This window comes from Siphateles boraxobius, unplaced genomic scaffold (genome assembly GCF_051911475.1).
Source record: "Siphateles boraxobius isolate OS27281-9 unplaced genomic scaffold, OSU_SipBor_1 291, whole genome shotgun sequence".
Lineage (NCBI taxonomy): Eukaryota > Metazoa > Chordata > Actinopteri > Cypriniformes > Leuciscidae > Siphateles > Siphateles boraxobius.
In genome coordinates this window covers 170,001-182,500 of record NW_027508910.1, presented here as the reverse complement: position 1 = coordinate 182,500, position 12,500 = coordinate 170,001, and the positions used below count along the sequence as shown (strand labels likewise).

At 37.6% G+C, this 12,500-nt stretch overlaps 1 protein-coding gene across 1 annotated transcript in view; it reads right to left on the bottom strand.

Moving 5' to 3' along the window:
• The window catches only part of LOC143754082 (uncharacterized), a 20,085-nt gene extending 10,767 nt beyond the window's left edge, over positions 1–9,318 (bottom strand). Inside the window, exon 1 of the mRNA XM_077246993.1 lies at positions 9,115–9,318. The gene's annotated coding sequence lies outside the window, so the exon portion shown is untranslated. The remainder of the gene's footprint in view (positions 1–9,114) is intronic.
• Positions 9,319–12,500: the final 3,182 nt, after the last annotated feature.

The following is a 12,500-nucleotide window of genomic DNA, read 5'->3' as shown; positions in this document are numbered from 1 at the left end:
GGCCCTTAATCTGCACGTTTATAATATTACCGGCCCTTAATCTGCACGTTTATAATATTACCGGCCCTTAATCTGCACGTTTATAATATTACCTGCTATTAATCTGCACGTTTATAATATTACCTGCTATTAATCTGCACGTTTATAATATTACCGGCTCTTAATCTGCACGTTTATAATATTACCGGCCCTTAATCTGCACGTTTATAATATTACCGGCTCTTAATCTGCACGTTTATAATATTACCGGCTCTTAATCTGCACGTTTATAATATTACCGGCTCTTAATCTGCACGTTTATAATATCACCGGCTCTTAATCTGCACGTTTATAATATTACCGGCTCTTAATCTGCACGTTTATAATATTACCGGCCCTTAATCTGCACGTTTATAATATTACCGGCCCTTAATCTGCACGTTTATAATATTACCGGCTCTTAATCTGCACGTTTATAATATTACCGGCTCTTAATCTGCACGTTTATAATATCACCGGCTCTTAATCTGCACGTTTATAATATTACCGGCTCTTAATCTGCACGTTTATAATATCACCGGCTCTTAATCTGCACGTTTATAATATTACCGGCTCTTAATCTGCACGTTTATAATATTACCGGCTCTTAATCTGCACGTTTATAATATCACCGGCTCTTAATCTGCACGTTTATAATATTACCGGCTCTTAATCTGCACGTTTATAATATTACCGACCCTTAATCTGCACGTTTATAATATTACCGACCCTTAATCTGCACGTTTATAATATTACCGGCTCTTAATCTGCACGTTTATAATATTACCGGCTCTTAATCTGCACGTTTATAATATCACCGGCCCTTAATCTGCACGTTTATAATATTACCGGCTCTTAATCTGCACGTTTATAATATCACCGGCTCTTAATCTGCACGTTTATAATATTACCGGCTCTTAATCTGCACGTTTATAATATTACCGACCCTTAATCTGCACGTTTATAATATTACCGACCCTTAATCTGCACGTTTATAATATTACCGGCTCTTAATCTGCACGTTTATAATATTACCGGCTCTTAATCTGCACGTTTATAATATCACCGGCCCTTAATCTGCACGTTTATAATATTACCGGCTCTTAATCTGCACGTTTATAATATCACCGGCTCTTAATCTGCACGTTTATAATATCACCGGCCCTTAATCTGCACGTTTATAATATTACCGGCTCTTAATCTGCACGTTTATAATATTACCGGCTCTTAATCTGCACGTTTATAATATTACCGACCCTTAATCTGCACGTTTATAATATTACCGGCTCTTAATCTGCACGTTTATAATATTACCGGCTCTTAATCTGCACGTTTATAATATTACCAGCCCTTAATCTGCACGTTTATAATATTACCGGCTCTTAATCTGCACGTTTATAATATCACCGGCTCTTAATCTGCACGTTTATAATATTACCGGCTCTTAATCTGCATGTTTATAATATTACCGGCCCTTAATCTGCACGTTTATAATATTACCGACCCTTAATCTGCACGTTTATAATATCACCGGCTCTTAATCTGCACGTTTATAATATCACCGGCTCTTAATCTGCCCGTTTATAATATTACCGGCTCTTAATCTGCACGTTTATAATATTACCGGCTCTTAATCTGCACGTTTATAATATTACCGACCCTTAATCTGCACGTTTATAATATTACCGACCCTTAATCTGCACGTTTATAATATTACCGGCTCTTAATCTGCACGTTTATAATATTACCGGCCCTTAATCTGCACGTTTATAATATTACCGGCCCTTAATCTGCACGTTTATAATATTACCGGCCCTTAATCTGCACGTTTATAATATTACCGGCCCTTAATCTGCACGTTTATAATATTACCGGCCCTTAATCTGCACGTTTATAATATTACCTGCTATTAATCTGCACGTTTATAATATTACCTGCTCTTAATCTGCACGTTTATAATATTACCTGCTATTAATCTGCACGTTTATAATATTACCTGCTATTAATCTGCACGTTTATAATATTACCTGCTCTTAATCTGCACGTTTATAATATTACCTGCTATTAATCTGCACGTTTATAATATTACCTGCTATTAATCTGCACGTTTATAATATTACCTGCTCTTAATCTGCACGTTTATAATATTACCGGCTCTTAATCTGCACGTTTATAATATTACCGGCCCTTAATCTGCACGTTTATAATATTACCGGCCCTTAATCTGCACGTTTATAATATTACCTGCTATTAATCTGCACGTTTATAATATTACCTGCTATTAATCTGCACGTTTATAATATTACCGGCTCTTAATCTGCACGTTTATAATATTACCGGCCCTTAATCTGCACGTTTATAATATTACCGGCCCTTAATCTGCACGTTTATAATATTACCGGCTCTTAATCTGCACGTTTATAATATTACCGGCTCTTAATCTGCACGTTTATAATATTACCGGCTCTTAATCTGCACGTTTATAATATTACCGGCTCTTAATCTGCACGTTTATAATATTACCGACCCTTAATCTGCACGTTTATAATATTACCGGCTCTTAATCTGCACGTTTATAATATTACCGGCTCTTAATCTGCACGTTTATAATATTACCGGCTCTTAATCTGCACGTTTATAATATTACCGGCTCTTAATCTGCACGTTTATAATATTACCGGCCCTTAATCTGCACGTTTATAATATTACCGGCCCTTAATCTGCACGTTTATAATATTACCGGCCCTTAATCTGCACGTTTATAATATTACCTGCTATTAATCTGCACGTTTATAATATTACCTGCTCTTAATCTGCACGTTTATAATATTACCTGCTATTAATCTGCACGTTTATAATATTACCTGCTCTTAATCTGCACGTTTATAATATTACCTGCTATTAATCTGCACGTTTATAATATTACCTGCTATTAATCTGCACGTTTATAATATTACCTGCTCTTAATCTGCACGTTTATAATATTACCGGCCCTTAATCTGCACGTTTATAATATTACCGGCCCTTAATCTGCACGTTTATAATATTACCGGCCCTTAATCTGCACGTTTATAATATTACCGGCTCTTAATCTGCACGTTTATAATATTACCGGCTCTTAATCTGCACGTTTATAATATCACCGGCTCTTAATCTGCACGTTTATAATATTACCGGCTCTTAATCTGCACGTTTATAATATTACCGGCCCTTAATCTGCACGTTTATAATATTACCGGCCCTTAATCTGCACGTTTATAATATCACCGTCTCTTAATCTGCACGTTTATAATATCACCGGCTCTTAATCTGCACGTTTATAATATCACCGGCTCTTAATCTGCACGTTTATAATATCACCGGCTCTTAATCTGCACGTTTATAATATCACCGGCTCTTAATCTGCACGTTTATAATATCACCGGCTCTTAATCTGCACGTTTATAATATCACCGGCTCTTAATCTGCACGTTTATAATATTACCGGCTCTTAATCTGCACGTTTATAATATTACCGGCCCTTAATCTGCACGTTTATAATATTACCGGCCCTTAATCTGCACGTTTATAATATTACCGGCTCTTAATCTGCACGTTTATAATATTACCGGCCCTTAATCTGCACGTTTATAATATTACCGGCTCTTAATCTGCACGTTTATAATATCACCGGCTCTTAATCTGCACGTTTATAATATTACCGGCTCTTAATCTGCACGTTTATAATATTACCGGCTCTTAATCTGCACGTTTATAATATTACCGACCCTTAATCTGCACGTTTATAATATTACCGACCCTTAATCTGCACGTTTATAATATTACCGGCTCTTAATCTGCACGTTTATAATATTACCGGCTCTTAATCTGCACGTTTATAATATCACCGGCCCTTAATCTGCACGTTTATAATATTACCGGCTCTTAATCTGCACGTTTATAATATCACCGGCTCTTAATCTGCACGTTTATAATATCACCGGCCCTTAATCTGCACGTTTATAATATTACCGGCTCTTAATCTGCACGTTTATAATATTACCGGCTCTTAATCTGCACGTTTATAATATTACCGGCTCTTAATCTGCACGTTTATAATATTACCGACCCTTAATCTGCACGTTTATAATATTACCGGCTCTTAATCTGCACGTTTATAATATTACCGGCTCTTAATCTGCACGTTTATAATATTACCAGCCCTTAATCTGCACGTTTATAATATTACCGGCTCTTAATCTGCACGTTTATAATATCACCGGCTCTTAATCTGCACGTTTATAATATTACCGGCTCTTAATCTGCATGTTTATAATATTACCGGCCCTTAATCTGCACGTTTATAATATTACCGACCCTTAATCTGCACGTTTATAATATCACCGGCTCTTAATCTGCACGTTTATAATATCACCGGCTCTTAATCTGCCCGTTTATAATATTACCGGCTCTTAATCTGCACGTTTATAATATTACCGGCTCTTAATCTGCACGTTTATAATATTACCGGCCCTTAATCTGCACGTTTATAATATTACCGGCCCTTAATCTGCACGTTTATAATATTACCTGCTATTAATCTGCACGTTTATAATATTACCTGCTCTTAATCTGCACGTTTATAATATTACCTGCTATTAATCTGCACGTTTATAATATTACCTGCTATTAATCTGCACGTTTATAATATTACCTGCTCTTAATCTGCACGTTTATAATATTACCTGCTATTAATCTGCACGTTTATAATATTACCTGCTATTAATCTGCACGTTTATAATATTACCTGCTCTTAATCTGCACGTTTATAATATTACCGGCTCTTAATCTGCACGTTTATAATATTACCGGCCCTTAATCTGCACGTTTATAATATTACCGGCCCTTAATCTGCACGTTTATAATATTACCTGCTATTAATCTGCACGTTTATTATATTACCTGCTATTAATCTGCACGTTTATAATATTACCGGCTCTTAATCTGCAAGTTTATAATATTACCGGCTCTTAATCTGCAAGTTTATAATATTACCGGCTCTTAATCTGCAAGTTTATAATATTACCGGCTCTTAATCTGCACGTTTATAATATTACCGGCCCTTAATCTGCACGTTTATAATATTACCGACTCTTAATCTGCACGTTTATAATATTACCGGCCCTTAATCTGCACGTTTATAATATTACCGGCTCTTAATCTGCACGTTTATAATATTACCGGCCCTTAATCTGCACGTTTATAATATTACCGGCTCTTAATCTGCATGTTTATAATATTACCGGCTCTTAATCTGCACGTTTATAATATTACCGGCTCTTAATCTGCACGTTTATAATATTACCGGCTCTTAATCTGCACGTTTATAATATTACCGGCTCTTAATCTGCAAGTTTATAATATTACCGGCTCTTAATCTGCACGTTTATAATATTACCGGCCCTTAATCTGCACGTTTATAATATTACCGACTCTTAATCTGCACGTTTATAATATTACCGGCCCTTAATCTGCACGTTTATAATATTACCGGCTCTTAATCTGCACGTTTATAATATTACTGGCCCTTAATCTGCACGTTTATAATATTAACGGCTCTTAATCTGCACTTTATAATATTACCGGCTCTTAATCTGCACGTTTATAATATTACCGGCTCTTAATCTGCACGTTTATAATATTACCGACCCTTAATCTGCACGTTTATAATATTACCGGCTCTTAATCTGCACGTTTATAATATTACCGGCTCTTAATCTGCACGTTTATAATATTACCGGCTCTTAATCTGCACGTTTATAATATTACTGGCCCTTAATCTGCACGTTTATAATATTACCGGCTCTTAATCTGCACGTTTATAATATTACTGGCCCTTAATCTGCACGTTTATAATATTACCGGCTCTTAATCTGCACGTTTATAATATTACCGGCTCTTAATCTGCACGTTTATAATATTACCGGCTCTTAATCTGCACGTTTACACACACCAGCCGACATTCGGTTTCTCGAGCGACGACAGTGACCAGTTCTAACGCACCGGCAGAAGATCCAGCAACGCCTGAAACTGTTCTGTCGTTGAGCACAGACGAGCACTGAACACTATTGACCAGAACATGTCACCGCTGTCTTATAAACACCTCAGGAACTGTGGACACTTGTGTAGAAGTTCAACATGATGATGAGATGATCAATGTAACTCCACAACAACTACATAAATGTCTCCACTAACATTCAGAAACTCTTCCTGAGTCTCTCCGTAAGGCTGCACTCGCTACTGGTTATTCTGGGATTCTGGATGAGTGAGATTGGTGTGTTTTGTTTTCGCTGGAGTTTCTGGAGCTCCTGTAAAGACTCCGCCCTCTTCTGAACGGAGGCGGAGCTGCAGCTCATTTGCATTTAAAGAGACACACACAAAAACGGCGTGTTTTTGCTCACACCGAAAAAGTGGCAAATTTTAAATAATGAAATAATCTGGGGGGATTTTTTATGATGGATTTTCACACACACATTCTGGAGACACCATAGATTTATATTACATCTTGTGAAAAGGGGCGTAATATGTCAGCATTAAATCAAGATGCATTTACTGGAGAAGCTGAACCGAGACAGCATCATAGTGTCGGCCCAGATCCGGCACACATCTGGTACATGTGGATTCTGGGCCGGATCTGGGCAGACACTATGATGCTGTCTGGGAAGATATTAGATATTCTGAGTCGATGCTTCTGTGCAAAGTTATCTGCATACACGCGATTCCTCTTTAGCTCAGTGTTTGTTTCCTCTCTAGTCAAATGTAGATGATCTGAGACTCAAACACCCTCAAAAATAAACAATTTAGTTCATATTCTCAGCAATATTTCATATTCTCATGTGAAATTCAGCTAGATGTGACATCAAATGACCATGACCCGTGTCATGATCAGATCATGTATTAATGCGTGATGTAACTCGTCATGCGTGAGCGATGAGTCTGCACTGCAAAGATGGATTTTGATTTAAAGGTACAATATATAAGAATTTTGTATCAAAATATCCAAAAAACACTTGCACTGTGTTATATATTTCCTTAATTGTGTACTAACATTATCCTAAATGTTTCCAAGAATTTGTAAATTCAGAGAAAATCACAATTTTAAATAGTGACCGTAGGCGGTCAATGACTTCTATCAATGACAATCTTTGAACTTCTTTAAACTATATGGTCCGGCTTTCTCAAGCCAACTTAAATTTAGTCTCGACAAACTTTTTCTCTTTTTGATTTATGTCCACACGGCTAATTATAGTGTGAAGATCTTTATGGTTTCCTGTTGCCTCCTGCTGCTTCCTGTAAGTCAAATCCACAGCTGACAATCAAACGCTTTCATGCTCATCTGAGAACAACTTCAAATAAACAAATGCTTGAACATAATTTCGTATGTCAAATTCAGTAATGTTTAGACGTGGTATTAAAATCAAAGTTCAAATGTAGCCTTACTTTTTATAGGCTATATAACTGGCACCAAAATATGTTTATTATATTAGATCTCTGAAACAACATACATGCTTAAAAGTTAATTCTTCTGTCATTACTTACAATTGATCATTTATTTGTAGGTTTTAGTGTATACACTAAATATATGTATACACATATACATTTGTATGTGTCCAGTCATTTCATTGTGTCATGTGACCTGATGTGACCAACTAAACCTGAGCTCATTTACATAAGTTACAGTTCAATCTTTTCACAATCCTTATTTGGCAAATAATGTTTCTATGATTAATCTTTCATATGGAAATTGGTCATTCTATCTACTACACTATATAATTCCACAGGTGTAAATTAAATATATCAAAGCAATAATTAATTTGTTGTATTCTGTTATGTCTCTCAACTAATCAGGATGTCGTTGAAAAAAAGTAGAAGCTGATTACCTGAAAAAGAGCAAATACTTTTTTTTACACTGGAACGCGTTGACGCGATGCTTTCTCGGAAGTTGCGCATGCGCGTTTAGTACAAAGCGCGGTAAATTACAACGGTCGTGTAATGGCGGCGGCGCGTGCAACATCGATTAAAGTTAAGTAGGTTTAGTAAGCTTCGCTTTTAGTGTAGACACGGTGTTTATTAATTGTTGTTGCAATTAGCTTTTACAACTTATAATAGAGCAGTTTACACTGGTATTACAGTGTGAAACACTCTGAAATATTATTAAATGTGTGAAAAATGTTTATAATGTGTGAAGTGATGCCTAAGAATTTCAGCCCTTTTAACTTAATATAAATCTGAGGCTGGTTGTTTTGCTCAACATAATAGAAGAGAAACATCCACATTTTAATCACTATCTTATTTAATTCTTACTGTGAATCACCTGTCAATCACAGTGTAATGTAAAAATAATGATGTTTTCCTCAGTGTTTCTGTCTCGTTTGTACAGAACAAATATACAAAACATTCTCAAATCAAGATACATTTACTGGAGAAACAGCAACATTTTGATAAATATTTATTAACCAAGACCTCCCATCCGTAATTTTGCGTCTCCAGTAAATGTATCTTGATTTAAGAGTTATTGAAATACAGGAACGCTGAGGAAGAGGAAGATGTTTTGCAGTGTTTCTGCTCTTCTCTTCACACACATCATCTCCAGCTTTATATGAATATGTGGAATGATTTTAATAATCAGTGATTTCTCACACATAAACTCCTGCAGAGATTTGAGTTTTTCGATCCATCAACACGGAGCGACACATGAACTGTAATCTTACTGTACATCAGCTCATTTCAGCACTTTAAATACATAAACACTCAAGAGTGAAATCATTTATGATTGACAGTTCACAGTTTCTGTCATCACTTCTTCTGAAATAAAGAAGTTTTAGTGAAAATATTCTGTGGATGTTAAACATCGACGGCGATAAAGAAGATTTATTTTTTAGAGTGTAAGCAAGTTTAACATTTATATTCATCATAACTCGGGTGTTTTCTTGATTATGAGGCTGTTCTTCTAATAACTGAACTGTGCTTAAATATATAACACACTTTTGAGAAGTTTGTGATCAGACTATGATAAAATTGTTAAAACTTTCATAGCGGCTCTGAAACACATCTTACCTTCATCTGGTGAGAAGCGGGAAGAGTTAGCCGAGCTCCAGCGGTGTGTGTGTGTGTGTGTGTGTGAGTGTGTGTGTGTGATTGAAAGCCCCCCTCGAGAGTGCTCAACTCACTTCCTGTGTGAGATTAACATCAGCCAATCCTCTGATGATCCTCACACACACTCGCTTGAGAAGCCTCACAGGAAGTGATCATTTCCTTCTGATCTATTTCTTGAAACACACACACTGTGACCACATACACACACACCACACAAACACATAGAGACCACACACACACACTCAAACATCACACATACACACACACCATATAACATAGAGAACACAGAAAACACAGAGACCACACACACTCACTCACTCAAACACACACACACACACACACACACACACACACACACTTACACACACACACACACACACACACACACACACACACACACACACACACACACACACACACACACACACAGCATCTGGATTCATCAGTAATTCTGGTAATTTGTTCTTATGTTTGTGGTTCTGCTGTTGTAAGTGTATGTGTGTGTGTGTGTGTGTGTGTGTGTGTGTGTGTGTGTGTGTGTGGTGTGTAACTGAGAGAGAGAGTGTGTGTGTGTGTGTGTGGTGTGTAACTGAGAGAGAGAGTGTGTGTGTGTGTGTGGTTCTGTTGTTGAATGATGTCACACAAATAAACCTGAACAATCCGACAACATCCAGATCTTCTGTTAAACTCGCTCATCCGCTAAAGACGAGTTTAACCGTGTGTGTATCTGAGGATCGTTTGCCTAATTTGGTGCGTCTTTTAAAATCTCATTAGTCATTCAGTGATATCTGTAATTTTATGATACAAACTGTTCATGTGGAAAAATCTAAATAAAGCAAAGAAATAATGTTTGTACGGAATCAGATGTAAAGTGTTTGAGTGTTTAGACGTGTTTGTATGGTTGAATAAATGTTCCAGTAAATGTGTGTGTGTGTGTGTGTGAGAGAGAGAGAGAGAGAGAGTGTGCGTGTGTGTGTGTGTGTGTGTGTGTGTGTGTGTGTGTGTGTGTGTGTGTGTGTGTGTGAGAGAGAGAGTGTGCGTGTGTGTGTGTGTGTGTGTGTGTGTAACGGAATGCATAGCTGATATAAAAAACTGGATGACTAGTAATTTCCTACTACTAAATTCTGAAAAAACAAAGATTCTAATTATTGAACAAAAAACTTCCACACGTAATAACCTAGAATAGCGTCTAACACTTGATGCTGCTCTGTTAAGTCTTCGTCGTCAGTTAGGAACCTGGGTGTGTGTGTGTGTGTGTCTGTGTGTGTGTGTGTGTGTGTGTGTGTGTGTGTGTGTCTGTGTGTGTGTCTGTATCTGTATCTGTGTGTCTGTATCTGTGTGTGTGTGTGTGTGTGTGTGTGTGTGTCTGTGTGTGTGTCTGTGTGTGTGTCTGTGTGTGTGTCTGTGTGTGTCTGTGTGTGTGTGTGTGTGTGTGTGTGTGTGTCTGTGCAGTGGCGCAGATAGGATTTTTTAACTGGGGGAGACCAAGCTGTCAGCAAATGATTTAAACTAAATTCGTTATTTTGCGTAATTTGGGCTTTAACTAGTGCTCAAGTAGTTACTTTGCGTAATTTGGGCTCATGATTTGCACTAAAAAGCCATTGGGGGATTCTTATTTGAAATCATGGATATACAACAATGAACAAAGGTAAACAAAGGCCTACCTGATCATCACTAGCAATGCATGATCATACTATTATTTGACTAGTATGCCAATCACCCACCAAAACTTCATGTCTTCAGCAAAGTATGTTTTGTGGCTGCCCTCCTGCAGATCCTCACTTGCCTGACTAGGGCAGAGGTCTTCAATCCTGCTCCTGGAGGGCCACTGTCCTGCAGAGTTTAGTTCCAACCCTAATCAAACACACCTGAAACACACAGCTCATCAAGCTCTTCAGGATCGCTTGAATATACAAAGGCAGGTGTGCTGAAGCAGGAACTAAACTGTGGCCCTCCAGGAGCAGGATTGAAGACCTCTGGACTAGGCCCTGCCTTACTGTCATCAGAAATCGCCTGCAGGCCAGGAGGACAACATTTTAAATCTTATAATTTCAGTTAACCCTCTATACCTCTATAGAATTTCACAACAATGTGAAATACAACATATTCCTGAGAATTAATGGCTAAAACTACTATTTCAAAAATGTCTAAGAATAACTCAATTTTAAATTTAAGTGTTAATTACAAGTTTGTTGCAATTTATAGATTAGAAATATCTTTCAAATGATGTATGACAAATTAAGAAATGTTTTTCATAGCCCATAATTTAAGAATCTATATCCTCCGTTGCTCCAGTCCATACAATAGAAAAAACATGATTTCCTGCTATAAGAGGATGTCAAAAGTTTATGTAGGCCTTTATTTGTTGTTTGCATAAACCTTGCACCACACAAATTTACTTATTATGATTATTTTTATAGTGGCTTACACAACAGTGAACATACCTCAGTCAATTTATACAGTACAATGGGTTAAATGATAAGATAAAACATTATTTCCTGACGACGATAAATTGTTTGATTTATCCAACCATTCTTTTTGTGTTCATTCATTATTTGCCTCTGTCCACTCACCTAAATGCATAGTTATGGTCTCCACATTTTGCTGTGTTTAATAAGTGCAAAAGCCTTCTTGCCATTATTGTCAGACTAGCTATTCCCCTTAACAAATCTAATCTGCCACATCTGGGAAAGTCAACAGGCATAGGATACTTACATTGTTTGTTTTTGAAAAAATGAGGTGATTGTTTTTTGTCTCTTCATTGCCGTTATGTGGCATTTATACAGTCGATTTTTTCAGTTCAGTTCAAATCACAGACTCAGCTCAGTCATAGATGGTATATGATCACTATGGTTACCGGCCCGCCCCTACAGGCACGATTGAGGCAGCTACCAGCTCCTCATAGGACCCCGGCGACGTCACTCAGGAGTCGTAGCACACACACAGAAGAGAGTGTAAACGTCGGTGGCATGATGGCATCGTGTGTTTATTGACAACAGAACAGCGTGTTGTGAGAACGTGGGTACAAACAAAGTAATGGTGACCGGTGTAGATTATTATTGTGTGTGAGTCCGCGTCTGCCCCGACCCGATTCTGAAGCAGCGGCGGGCCGGGACACTACTTTGGCTAATGTACTTGGCGAAAACACTGGTTAATCCTCTGTTTTACCGATTTTTGTCGCCTTTCGTAGGGATAGTGAGGGCGGGGGACGGATCGGGTCACTATGAATCTGGGGGGGTCATGTCCCCCCCGTCCCTAGTGCCATCTGCGCCCCTGTGTCTGTGTGTGTGTGTCTGTGTGTGTGTGTGTGTGTGTGTGTGTGTCTGTGTGTGTGTGTGTGTGTGTGT